The sequence below is a fragment of the Spea bombifrons genome, chromosome 11 (assembly GCF_027358695.1).
Source record: "Spea bombifrons isolate aSpeBom1 chromosome 11, aSpeBom1.2.pri, whole genome shotgun sequence".
In the NCBI taxonomy this organism is placed as follows: Eukaryota; Metazoa; Chordata; class Amphibia; order Anura; family Pelobatidae; genus Spea; species Spea bombifrons.
In genome coordinates, this window is record NC_071097.1 from 1,821,796 (window position 1) to 1,836,083 (window position 14,288).

Genomic DNA, 14,288 nt, shown 5'->3' on the forward strand with positions numbered 1-14,288 from the left:
GTCCAGCATATTTCAGCGCTTCATGGAATTTTTATGGGTTAATTTTAGACACCTCAACCTCTCATCACGAGGAAGTGACTATAAAAAATGACTATTCATGTACTACGAGTGTCACGGAGTTCCTGTTAACCCACCTTTTATAGTAAATAAAAGGTTTTTATATATGACGCGAGTAGCTGACAAGCTACGCATTTGCATAATAATATCCAAATTGCTTTTTTCACCCCATCAGTGACCCGTAACAGTTTGTTTTTATCAAGAGAAGGAACACGCGGGGGGAAAATGTACAATTCCTGCAAACGAGGCGAGAATATAAAGCCCACCCGACGGGTCTTTAGAGGAACCTCCTAAGCTTTCTCCCCAGCTGCTTCCGAACCAACTCCCCACAAAGAACGAACAAAGGCGCTTCACGTAAAAAACCCGATGATTTCTATTCAGAATCACAAATTGATTTTTTTTTAATCTGAAAATTACCAATATTCGCCTTTACATTATTTGTAAGCAAAAAAAGCGCCATTAAAATATTTGCCTGCAATTGCTGCTAATACCCTCATTATTTCTGGGATATTTCAAGGCATCTCAGATGAATGCAGTGAATTGATTTATTTTTTTTTATAAAAAAAAATAAATTATTTTGCATAAAATTATTATTTTTTATATATATATATATAAAAAAAAATCAATTCACATAACAAACCCTACCTATTATATTTTGATTTTATCAATTTGTATAACTTGGTAAGTTAACTTATATTATTATTAGTTTTCTAATTATATATACCTAATAATAATAATAATCATTATTATTGTTTTTATTATGTTTATTATTAATATTATTAATATTATTTGGTATTTATAATAATTATAAAAAATAATCGTACAAATAATAATAATAATAATAAGAATAATGTTCATTATTATTATATGGTATTTATAATAATTATAAAAAATAATCATACAAATAATAATAATAATAATAATAATAATAAGAATAATGTTCATTATTATTATATGGTATTTATAATAATTATAAAAAATAATCATACAAATAATAATAATAATAATAAGAAGAATAATGTTCATTATTATTATATGGTATTTATAATAATTATAAAAAATAATCATACAAATAATAATAATAATAATAAGAATAATGTTCATTATTATTATATGGTATTTATAATAATTATAAAAAATTATTGTACAAATAATAATAATATTACGACAATCTTATACATTTAGGGCCATCTGCCGCTGAAGAGAATCATTTATTGCCGTGACTTGTAGATCCAACCTATAAAAGAACTTTCATAACCAATGATTCATAAAATATTTGTTTGATTCCAGCACTGAAGCTTGAGTTATGAATTACGTGAGGATTATTAGCCAAAACTCCATTCCAGATCATTGAGTGTTTTAACTGCATACCTCCCAACTGTCCTGATGTTTTGTGCGCTGTCCCACTGTTCTACTATTGCGGACAGTGAGGGATCACGGCCCAGTTGGGGAGGTAAATTGAGGTTGGGGCCAGTTGGGGAGGTAAATTAATCTTGATATAATTATTTTTTTATTATTGTTTATTTTATTATCGGTTTGCCGGTAACTCACGCATATTTTGAATTATTTTCTACAATTAAAAATGAATAACCAGTTTTGATACTGATACTGATCATCCTAAAACAATGTCATAATGGCAACAGTAACCGAGAATAATGACAATTATATGACAATGCGTCACGCATCAACTTCCCCTGACCGCAACGATGATTAAGATCCAACTTCTGCTTCCTTTTTATATATTTAGATATATATATACACATCACGAAGAATCATTAAAGGGAAATTCTCACCATTTGTATGATCCTCGCTCTGTTATCTGACCCCCAATCTACTAGACAAACACCCCCACGACTCCTTATCATACTGCCTGTGGGGAATAATAGAAGGGCTCAGTCTAAATCACCTAGCCGGACTCTCTGACTAATGTCTAAGGGGAACAGACTTAATTAGCATCGCCATAAAGCATCAGCTCAGTATGAGCTCATTAAAAGAAGGGCCAAGAACTAAGTTGCCCGAACTAAGGAAGATCTCTGGACCAAACAGACAGTGAGTTCCTCCAAAGTGGTCCAAGAAGGGCCACTTTGGAGCAACTCACTGTCCGTTTGGTCCAGAGATCTTCCTTAGCTCGGGCAACTTGTCGAAATTGACCGAACTCGATGGCAGCTTGAAGGGCATTAAAGCTGTTGAATCCACCTGTGCTAGCTACCAAACCATTGGCTTATGGAATAGATCCATATAGCTCTTCAAATTGGTGTCTGGATTCATCCAAACGTTGACTGAGCTCGACGTTGCGTGGAGAATGATATGATCGAGTCCATCTTTGCTTGCGGAATAGATCCCTTTAGCTTCCCAACTCGATTCAAAATGGAGGCCAAGCTCAGATGCTCAAAGGTTCCTCAGCATTGTGGTGGCAACCTTTGTTACCCTAGAGGTAATAACAATAATAAATATAAGTCGTTTGTCTGTAAGGATGCTCCCCTTCCAATTTTGGGTCGCCGTGGAATGCATTGTTCGGAATCCGACGGAATTTGTTTACATTCCAAGATCAGGCCCCCTACGGCGAAGCTTCATCCGGTTACTGTACAGACGATGTCAAACAAGGCACAAGTATGTACATCTGTACAATTACATAACCCAGGAATTCATCAGACGGCGGCTTCTCGGGCCTATACATGGCCTGGAATTGCATAATAAGACGCCAAAAAAAAAAAAAACACAACAGGAAAAGACATGTACACGGGGCCGGATTGTTGGACGAACATGCTGCACTACTTGTACCTTTTCGACTTCATCATCATTAATCATTAAAGACATCTTTAACACGTTGTGTTACTTATTAAAGAACAAATGGTTCTGCCCAGCCCTCTCCTTAGGGCTTTTCTGGATACACAATTTCATCTTAATTTTTTTTTCTTTTTTTTGCTAAATTTTCTGGAAATTAAAAAAAAAATTGTCTTCTTCTCCTCATTTTTTTATCGTGACAATATCAACCTTACAATACCATTTTTATTTCTTACATTTTTGCAATTTTGAAATTGAATTTTCTAATTTAGATTAAAGGTGTAAAAATAAAATAAAAGAATATTAAAAACGTATTAATTAGAAATAAAATTATTGGGCGATTATAACTTATATTTTCTTAATAAATGTTAGTTCCTTTTTCCTTTTTCGAATTATTTTTAATCATAACGAGGGGTGAAACTATATTACAGTGTATTTCAAGATTTTCTTTAATAAAATATGTTGGATTTTTTTGATGGACAATTGACGGACCCTTGCTGTAGAGACAGTAGAACCTGTAGGTTCACAGGAATCAGCGGCCACGCACTCATTATACACAGTTCTCAATGACCGGTTTATCTTATTTAGAGGAAGGCAGCTGGTTAAAAATGCCGGCTAAATCCTCTTGAGAGCTTCCTTATCACAGTGAAGAAGATCAAAAGGGATGCTGAAATCAAAGGAGGGAGATAGCGTAGACTACAGGGAATGTTCACGCCAAACAAAAATGATCACAATATGAGGCTCTTAATGGACACCATGATAGTTTCGCAATTAGCAAAGGTCCCCGAGCATGACCTCTGCTTATGGGTGGCTTTGGCCTGTGTCTGGGGTCTGACGGGCCCTGGTGGTCTAGCAGTGACACAGATCTACTGCTCAATCGAGCTTTCAGTTTGACATCAAAGGGGGACCCAACATTCGACATGGAAGCCACCTGGAGATCGGAAGACTGCATCGATCACGTTGCGCGCGATGTTGAGTGCGCCATCATTGTGTAAACATGAAGGTCACCATTTTATGGGCAATACGCGGCTTCACGCAAGAGGTGGCTGACATTACTCCAAGGTGGCCTACTGACTGCACGAAGAAGATAATGACCATAACAAAGAAGAAGAAGAAATGAATAATAATAATAATAATAATAATAATAAACATACACCGAACAACCTTAAAAAACAAGACCTCGCTTGTTCACATAAGATCAAGTATAGCGATAGTCCTTTCGGCTTCGAATTAGTCGCTTATGCCCACGAGCGGCTAAGTATCATGTCTGGCTTTAATCATGCTTAAATGTACCAGCAGAATATCACATCATCTTATTAAGGCTGAAAGAGCTTTTTCTCTCTCTCAGACTCTCGAGATAGCCTTCTAATCATGGCATGCGTGCAGAGAGGATTACCCACAAGACCTTTCTAATTACAAACACAGCAAGCAGAGCAGGATACGCTTATGTTGATACAGACATGTCTAAGACATCTGATAAGGACACAAGGTATATCACTTTTAGGTTCTCTACTCATGATAACATGGGCTCCATCACTGGCATACCCAAAATTCATTGGCCTCCCATTAGCACCAAGCCAACACTTCACTCCGACCCTCGCATAAATCAACTAGTACTATTATCGGGACCTGCTACCCAACTGGTCCACTGGAAGCTTGCATAGGCTTTCTCATGGTACTATAGAGGACCCACATATGTCCTGGTTGGTTTCATGATATGTCCCATAGGTTCTTTTAAGTCCAGACATCACTCTGCACCACTTATGGTCACCATATGCTAATGGCCAAAGGGCAAATCTCTAATCACAGTTAACAATAACCAAGGTGATCTTACTTTTGGCCAATGGATTTTCACCTACTGCTTCATGATATGTCCTACACGCTCTAGTAAGCACCACCTACGGTCGCCATCTTTTTATGGTGTAAAAACCGCAGTACCAAGTTACGTTTTTGGTTGCCCATCCAACCTGGCTCCAGAAATCCTGCACTCCAGGTCTGTTTTACCAACTAATCTACATGAGGCTATCAAAAATATGAACACTTGAATGAGTTTCTACCCATCATGGATTAAGCTAGTTAAAATCTTCAGTCTGACATATCGCAGAAAGGAAGCACGAGGAAAAAATATTTATTTCATCACATCTGTTATACGGGCAACGAGATAAAAAGACTACTCACCCATAACTGTTTCCATGGACACTGGCACGCGCCGGCGAGAGGGGATTCTGAAGCCGTAGTAGAAATTGTGCTGAGGGAAGCCAAGAACAGAATCTGGAAGAAGAAAAAAAAGAGAAGAAATGCGGAGAAATTGTTAGTGGTGGCTTCACCGTGGTGGGACATGTGGAAGACCTTAGAAAGGGTTCAAAGGAGATAAGATTTATGGAAAATTACAAGGAATAACACAAGATAAGGACCTCAGAGCCACACTTCTGCTTCCACAAGGCCCATCACTGATGGTGGTGTCCAAGTTTCAACCCTTCGCCTACCCATTGAACCATGATCAGGTAGGACAAGGACGCCCTACTGATGACTTTTAGTTATTAACGTTCCAACTAGTCTGTTGACAACAACTAAAGAAAGCATTAGAAACATCCGCCATATTGTTTTTTTTTTTAATGCCCAAGCTCTTTCAAGAGCTTTTTCAGCCAGATTTTGCAAGGGACTGCTTAGTTCTAGCCTGGAGGCGCGACCTTAGAAGAGGGCAACGATAAGCTGAAAGGCATTGTTTTCACAACAGAAGTTAAATCTTTTCAACCATTTATTTGTTGTTTTATTGAGTTTAAAACAAAATATTGGGTTTCTCTAACTTCCTTGATAAAGCATTCGTGGGTTCATGTTTTAACTAGGGTAAGAGAACCTTGAAAAGGGGAACATGTAAGGTGGTCAACATGGCCAACAAAACGTTAAATTCAGGAAAGATATTATTCAAAGATATCATTCTAAAAATATATATTTTTTAATATTTCAGAAAATTCATGATTTCCAGTATATTTCAAGACACTTTTGGTTTTCACCGTAAAATAGTTGGCTTAAGCGCAGTGACGTATCCCGGCCTAGGCCGACTAGGACAATCTGTTCTCCATGGTGTCCATGGGCCTAACCTGCCCATTTACACTATAAATGCTGTGTTATACTTGGTATTTGGCCTTTTGAGGATAATTTCTTCAAAGAATAGGTTCTCGTTTTGCTGATTTTTGGGCTTGTTTGTGTTTCAGACTGCTTAACAACAGGCCATGAGCATTCAAGGTCTGACGCATGCTAAGGAATACACAGCAGCTGGGGTTACAGGGAAGGATACCCATCTCCTTCATCCAGGAACGGACTAGAAAATAGCCCCTGGGACTTTAAGCAAGGTCAATAAAGTACGAGCGCGAGTGAGTGGACAGCGAAGTCGGGTATGAGCCCACCAGGAGTTGTCCATCTGGTGTCCAACAGCCAGTCTGGACCTGCCTTTAACTGCAATCCTTGCCAATTTAACCCCTAACCAAAGGGGATTAACCCGCATCCATGTTACATATAACAAAAATGAAGCATGAAAATGGCAGGTAGCCATGACAACGGAAACTTTTTAGCTTTATTTTATATCGATATGTAAAAATGTATCCACCTACATCAAATAAAAATTAAACGGGTACCTACATGCTACATAAAATCTTGCCCTGGTTAGTGTGCGAGACGGAGATTTGGACAAAACCAATAGCGAAGCCAAACAACAAAAACAGCAAAAATCACCAAAAACTCCACCTTTCTCAGTTCTAAAGATCTGTTGAGTTTTGTTCCTTTGGTTGTGAAGTTCTCCGGTTTTTACACGCTCGCCGTCTCTTCGCCGGCTGGCTTTCGTGCCGACGGACGGGGACACGCGATGTCTCGAGTGTCTGTTTATAGCCGTCGCCGCTGGAATTTGAGAAGCTGAAATGCTTGGAATGTTCCCCGGAATAAAAGACACCAGAGTCATCTATTACCTTCGAGGGCACGGAATGTGACGAGAACAATTAAAGAATTAGAATAACATTAGGAGGCCATAGCGACGAAGAGATCGACCAAAGGGGGGGCAAATAACTTGGACCAAAGTTGTTTGCGTGTGTCCTATGGCAGGCCAATTGCTATACCTCCCAACTTTCCCGGTTTACTTTGACCAGTCCACCAATCTTAAAGCCACGTTTCCCTCTTTCCACTCTCTTTCTCTAGATGCTCGTTGGCCATCTCAATTGGCAATGCGACAACAGAAAGGTGGAATGAAGACTCCTTGTTCCCCCCCGGTCTCTATCCATGGTATGGTCCATACATTATGGTTGGCAATAGGTTCCCAGGCCAGGGTATATGTAATAGGCCAAGGTTATGTAGGCCATGGGGTACCTCAAGAAAAGGAGAGAGAGAGGCGGGGAGACCTCCGTGCCAGGATACTCCAGAAATGTTTTGTTGGTTGACAATTAATCTGCATTAACGTGAAACCTTGTTTGACTCGTTTAATTATCTCTTGGCTCGCGCTCCCAGGCTTGCGTATTTGCATAGTAAATTGGAACTGATGAATATTTTAAGAGGCACCGATATCTGTCACAGGTAAGACCTGCAGAAATTGCCATTTTTCACAGGATTTTATTGAATTAAATGCGGTTCGCGTGACTTAGAGCATTTTTTTGGGGGGGGGTAAGGACAAGTTGGCATGTATCCAAAAGATACAATAAAAAGCTGGAAGAACGTTCTAAATGTGAGATACCAGAAGCCCCAAACCAACCGAATACCCAAGATTCAGCTAGTCGACATTCAGAAGACATTTTAAAAGAAAAAAAAAAAAAAGTGCTTTTATTTCTCCAAAAAAGGTGAAATGTTAGTTTTTAATTCACAGATATCGAGTCAAAAATACCAGTGGAGAGAAGGGAACGGACATCCGAGTGACCTTTTAATTCTTAAGATGTCTTGAATACAGAAACGTTAAATTCATCACTTTTTGTACAAGAAAAAAAGGAGAAATGTTCATGTTTGGGAGTATTCTCTGGTCATCGTGGACCATATTATGGACTAGACGTGCAAATGGGCAAATAATTCGCTTTTGGGCAACAAATTACTGCCCATTCGGTTCGCACGACAATCAGGGGGAATTTTTAATTCGGGCACCACATTCACTCATTCACTCACTCTCTCACACTCTCATTCACCCTCTCATTCTCACGCTCTTCATATTACCCTACCTTCTCTGCTGAACACTTCTGCCGGCCACTTCCTTTTCATCTTATTCTCGTTATTCATCTTCGGTCTTTTATCTTCTATCTTTGGTCTGCATCTCCGCAGAAACAAAACTGGTGCAAACTTTTGTCAAAATGGTGTCTTCTCGCCCGACCCTCTTTCGATTTTGGTGGAAGTTCACCTTAGGGCAAAACCAGGACGCTTTTGGTGAAGTTCTCCCACCAGACTGGAGGATCGAGAGGACATCACTAGAAGCGCCACCATTTTGGCCTGAAGTTCGGGCTAGGTCCAGTCCTCCAATTGGGTGACAAAAGAAGCGGAAATGGGTTGGCAGAACCCGAAGTGGTTGGAAGAAGCACAAATGTGGCTGGAAACCCACCACATCCACATTAATCTATGGGTTGTCATGGATATTAGGTAGAACCTTGAGAATCTCTCATCACACGTTGGTCTGAACTAAGTATGAAACATTGCCTCACTAATCTGGCCCTGGTGAATAGCATTCTTCTTCATGCTCCTAATGTAAACATCTCAGCGCCATTTATGTTTTGAAGAAGCCATTAGAATTGCATGGAAGATATGGAACTCAGACAGTTAAAAGCTGAAATCCATTAAGGGAAAGCAATTTTGTGTCTGGTGCATTGGGAGATAACGCGTTTCTTCAGCTTCTACGATTGTAGCAGATAATGGAATTCTGCCGTGACACAGACACGCGGCAGGTTTTATATCCTCGGCGGAATAATCAGTCTTCCATCGTTCTGCTCGTGTAAAAGGCTGAATAACGCGGGTGAATCCAGAGGAGAAAAATGTATTTCTTCTTGGGTTCCTCTGGCCGGATCTCCCAAGATCTTCTCCGACGTGGTCGAAATATCCGAAAACGAGGAGGCTGAATGGGGAGAGGTTGTCCCCATGCTGTGCACCGAGGCTCTGTCCAGTTGCAAAAGTGCTCAAGGAGGCCAGAATAATGAAGCTGGGTCTACGTAGAAGCACAGAAGTGCGGAGGTTCTCCCAGAGGCCAGGCTAACGCAGCAAGAGAGCCGGAAGAAGTGGCCCGTTGGACAATCGTCAATTATATTTGTTTTTTTAAAAAGGGATGTATTAAAAAAAAAAAGAAAGAAAAAAAATATAAAAAACTGTTAATTTATATTGATTGTTAATAATACAGGAGGATCTGATAGGGGCCCCATCGCTTGGAGGGCTCGAAGACGCTGCGATAGTTAAATTTATTCCTCCTCCGCAGTCAAATCTTAAAGCACCGTAACGTTGCTAACACATGAGTGCACTCATTATCCCAAAGCGAAGCACCCTTGACCTTGCTGAATCATGATATCCACCAGTCGTACATGGGGAAATTCTGGTGATGAGAGAATAAAATCCCAATTAGCGAGAGCTGGCATGATACTTACACGCGACGCATTGTGGTGGGGCGCTCTCCATGGATAGCTTGGACTATAACTCCCATTATCATTATCGGGCTGAGAAACGTCGAAACTGGAGGGATTCTTTCATAGCGATTTCGAGTGTATGAATGGAGCCCCACGGCAGTAGATATTATGGTGGGAGAAGAACTTTTTTGGCCCATCCACTTCATGGTTTCGTTCACTTTTGATCTCCTTTCCACCCACCTGAAGCTACCTATGGCTCTACATCTCGGCTCTGCCCCCCCAACATTTTGTTTCTATGTCCAGGTTAATTAAGTAAAAAGTATATCATGACTGTAACAATCAATGAGGAAATTGGAACCTTGGTGGAGATAGGAAGATGGCAGCAGTTGTTGGGACCAGTAATAGCTAAGTGGCAGGTAGAAGAACAAGCCGGGTCTGCTGCCGAGGATCAGGAACACCAAGAACAGACCAAATTAGGAGATGGAAGTCAACGAGGTCAGACGGGGAAAAGTTATGGTAAGGGACATCACGCGTGTACACGCAATGTCATGGCCGGGTACGATGATGAAGACCTAGAATCAGCTGTCTAGCTGACGTACGAAGACGGTGAAATGGGGATTCTCCCGCGACCATGGAGGTGAGGTCTGATTGTGACAGATAGGACCTTTCTTTTGTGGTGCGAAAGTCTGATTCATGGAGCTTGTGCCCTCCAGTACTGTGTCCCATTTTTGTAGGTCCGTCCAATCCGTCCTCATGTGGTGGCCCTTGGTAGCTCCTCAGACTGGACTCAACTAACCACAACTAAGATATGTGAACATTATCAAGAAGAAGAAAGAATTAGTCATCATTATTATCCTCATCTTTATAACGTCGTTATTTTAGACCTCACATTCTGCTCATCTAGACATCTAATGACCCACCATAAATTCTCCCAATATTATAAAGACGTTCAGCAGATGTCTCCCTCCCGCACTCACCAACAATGTCCATCTGTTTTTTTTTTTTATATCGCATACAAATCAAATCAGTTCACAGACCCTTCGTTGTTGACACACATCACGAAAACCAACAAATTCAACAAAAAAAAAATGTACAAAATGCTTTATAAAAAAATTTCTTTGGAATGTTCCTCAAAAATAGAAAATTAAGACGATGAAGATTAAGTTATTATTTATTTTTTCTATTTTTAGAACCAATTTTAGTAAATTTAGTAAAAATGTTGGGAAACCCCCCCCCAAAAAAAAAACGACACAAAAATTGTTATATTATATAATAATATTTCTGGAGATCGTACAAAGCAGTTTGAGATGCTTTTAAGTGGACCAATGTTCATAGAGTAAGATTGTAGGAGCTTAAGAACCTGCCTACTTGCCCCCAGTGCCTAAGATTGGGGTAAAAACCCAGACACTCTTTGGGCAACCCCATGCATGATTAGATTCCCTCACTGTATTAGCCTCTACTTCTGCTGGGAGGCTAGTCCACCTATCCACGACCTTCTCAGTAGACTGAGAACTTCCTTACATCCCATCCATCAGCCTTTAGTTCTCAGACCTCTTGTTCTCACGTTTCTCCTTCTTGGGTTATCGTTAGGAATTATCGGCCAATTGTCGTCCCACCACGGAGGAGTCGTTAAGGCGAAGGAAAGCGATGAGACAGCTCGATACGGCCAAACGTTCGCACTTTTAGTGATTCCCGCGTCTATATTTCTATAAGCGGGAAGGCGGCCTCGGCGGACGAGACTCCTGCGCGCTTCACTCCCGTCACGGCTGCTCCGGGCTTTAATCTCATTGATCAAGGTTCTCAGCGTCTTCACGCCGTGTGAAATTTCCCCTGAGCTCTCGGCTTGCCGCCTCGCACATTTGTTCTATCAATTTTAGTTAAAAGATCGGAAGACGCCGTCCAATCTTCTCTGTCGGCGCGGCGGAGACTTCAGCCTCGCGGAGGTTCAACCACTAAATTAAACAGTACCCAAGAGCCCGCCATTTGAGTGCATCTACTGAATTGAGGAGGACAGGACTTCTTCTTCCACCAGCTGCTTCGTTTTATGATCGTTGTGTATTAACACATCTACCGCTCCAACGTGCCGGGAGGCTATGGTGGGACTTCCACGCGAAGGTCAATTCTGGTGCAAAGTTCTAAATGTGGAGCTGTCGCCATGGCAACCAATCAACGGAATCTTCATGAAGCCTGCAGAACGTATATATCCGTTTCTCCTTAATCGGCCCTCGTCTTAGATTCAGGAGCCATGTGCCTAGCCCATGCATGCTTACATTCCCTCCACCACCTCTGCCGGGAGGCTGTTTCACTCATCTACCACACTGTGAGTAAAGTAATACACATGAAATCTCAATGTGATGCGGGATTGGGAGAAATACACAAGGCTTTGTTATAAAAGCGCTAAGACACATGCTTTTCTGTGTGTCCTCAGCGAACAGACTCCCTTCTGTCAATAGTAGATTTAATAATACGTTATTGGGACTGCCTCAGGGGCTGTCTGCAGCTATTATTGCTTTTCGGAGCTGACAGAGCCCATGTGGACCCCCCGTTACACAAAATCTGTATTCATCTTCAATCTGTCAGCTCCCAGGGCAATGGGAAACATTATTACATCACCTGCGACCGAAACAGGAGAGGGGAATCGATAATCTTTTTCCTGCAAACGTCTGCAGTTCCTTTTGCGGATGAGCGGAGCTCGTTGGAGAGACGTACAAATTGTTTGAGATTTGAAAACAAGACCAAAGAGACAAAGCAAAAGGAGATGAAAAGGTCACCTAAATACATTGCTTTATACCGGAGAAACAGGAGTTTAAAATCCCTCGCTTTATTAACCTCTACCACTTCTGCTGGGAGGCTATTCCACCCTCTCAGTAAAGTATATTATATAATTTTTTGGAGTGTATGCTGCTTTTAAAGAGGCCACTAACCAATCTATGGTGACATTTTGTGTGTATAAGCATCGGACATGGGGCCAAAGGGGCAGCTGACCTGGACCAGGGCATATCTAAGCTGTCCTTTGGGCCACCCAACAGCCACTAGCGGGGTATATGGCGTCATGATTACATATACATTGATACAATACCCATACCTGGGAAGTCTTGTATGCAGACATCGGGTGAAGCGCCGCTTCAGATAAGGTCGCTAGATCTCTGTTTAGCCACACCCACACCCTGACGAATTCCCCTCCCACCCCATACATGGTGCTATTAAGGCGTTATCCACGCCCACATAGGTAGATACCCCCTCCCACATACATCCCGTGTCCCACCTGCATCCGTCATAAGTCCGGTTCCCCCCAAGCCCCCCCCCAAAGAGGGAGAGCTCCGGGTATCCAGAGTCTGAAAATCTAAAATTGACCCAATTGACCCTAATTTTGGAGATGCCAAACTTTGACTTTTGAGGTTCTTCTCAGAATACGTAGACCGCTACAAGGTATCACCACTTCCGAAGACTCACAAAGTTATTATCCATACAACGTGGTCACCCTACCCTAGACATTATGCTCCATGTGGTGTTTTCAGTGCAAGAACTCAAAAAAGAACCCTAGAAAGGAAGGTTTCTGAGGTTCTTCTTAGAACATGTTTGCCATGAAAAGGTATCACCACTTCTAAAGACCCACAACGTTATCATTGTGGAGGTAACGTGGTCACCTCATCCATTTTTTTTTGCTACTAAGCATTGAAAGGATTTAAGAGTTGGCACAGCAGCCAGATGTCGCCTCTTAAGAAGATCAATACGAAACGCTTCATCACTCCGACAGCCTTTTACTAGGATGAGGCTCATCCGGACTTCCTAAAGCTGTCGGTAAGCAAACATCTGCTTAACATTCAAGGAGCTTCGGTCTGAAGTAAAATGAATCCTAGCCTCTCTCTCCGTACGTGACTGCACATCGAGAACTACGTGATGTCACCACCGGGGGACCATGCGTGAAATGAACTCGTGGTTAATTAAACTAAGATCTGTCCATCCCGTCTTTGCGTCTCGGCCGTGGAAGCAAAGCCCGGATTTGTAGAAGTAACAAGGCGGATCAGTCAAGTTTGTGAAGGAGAACGAAGCTAAAGTAGCATAAAAATTAAATAAATTGGACTTTTTATTTAATTTAATTTATTTTTATTTAATTTGTACAAAAACAAAAATGTTTTTCAAAAATGAGCCACTTGCGGCTCATTCTCCAACTCCATGATGACATATGGCAAGCATTGTAATCATCTGAAACAAGTTTAATATGCTTCCGGACCCTTAGACATCACGTACATAGCAGATAACGCTCCGTGAGGCACTTTCAAGGGAAGACCTCAAAGAAGAACTCCAGAAGAACTCTACAAGAACTCTAGAAAAGGGACTTCTGGGGTTCTTCTCAGAAAATGTTGGCTACTAAAAGGTATCGGTACATCTTAGGACCCACAAAGTTATTTTATCCCAACCTTATTGAGAGTCCTTATTAATGTGCCGGCAATATATGGTGCTGCCATTCTTTAATTGCTGACTCAAGACCACTGGATTTCTTCAGTATTTAAATGGACCAAAAACATTCATTTTTCCATTCGTTGTCACTCACCCTCATTTAATTTCTTGCACTCCTTCTCATACTCTCTGTCTCTCTCTTAATGTCTTCCTGCCTTCTTCGACAATTGCTTCCGTCTCCCTGTCTTCCTTTCAGCAGCTCGGCTTCTTGTCTTGCCTCTTCTGTCTTCTTTCTTGGTCTCCTGGAGCACTTCCGCAAAAGGGCTGAGCCTCTCCCCCATTCCTCCAATTGGGGGAGAGGCATCAGCCTTTTTGCGGAAGTGCTCCAGGAGGCCTGGATAACTCAGAAGCTGACCAAGAAAGAAGACTGAAGACCAAGAAGAGGCAAGACAAGACAGTAAAGCTGAGGAAAAGGAG

The 14,288-nt window shown here is 41.3% G+C and overlaps 1 protein-coding gene across 1 annotated transcript in view; it reads right to left on the reverse strand.

Annotated features, from left to right (window-relative positions):
* The window catches only part of RASGEF1A (RasGEF domain family member 1A), a 58,268-nt gene that overhangs the window by 27,231 nt on the left and 16,749 nt on the right, over positions 1 to 14,288 (reverse strand). Inside the window, exon 2 of the mRNA XM_053449857.1 lies at positions 5,020 to 5,112. The gene's annotated coding sequence lies outside the window, so the exon portion shown is untranslated. The remainder of the gene's footprint in view (positions 1 to 5,019; positions 5,113 to 14,288) is intronic.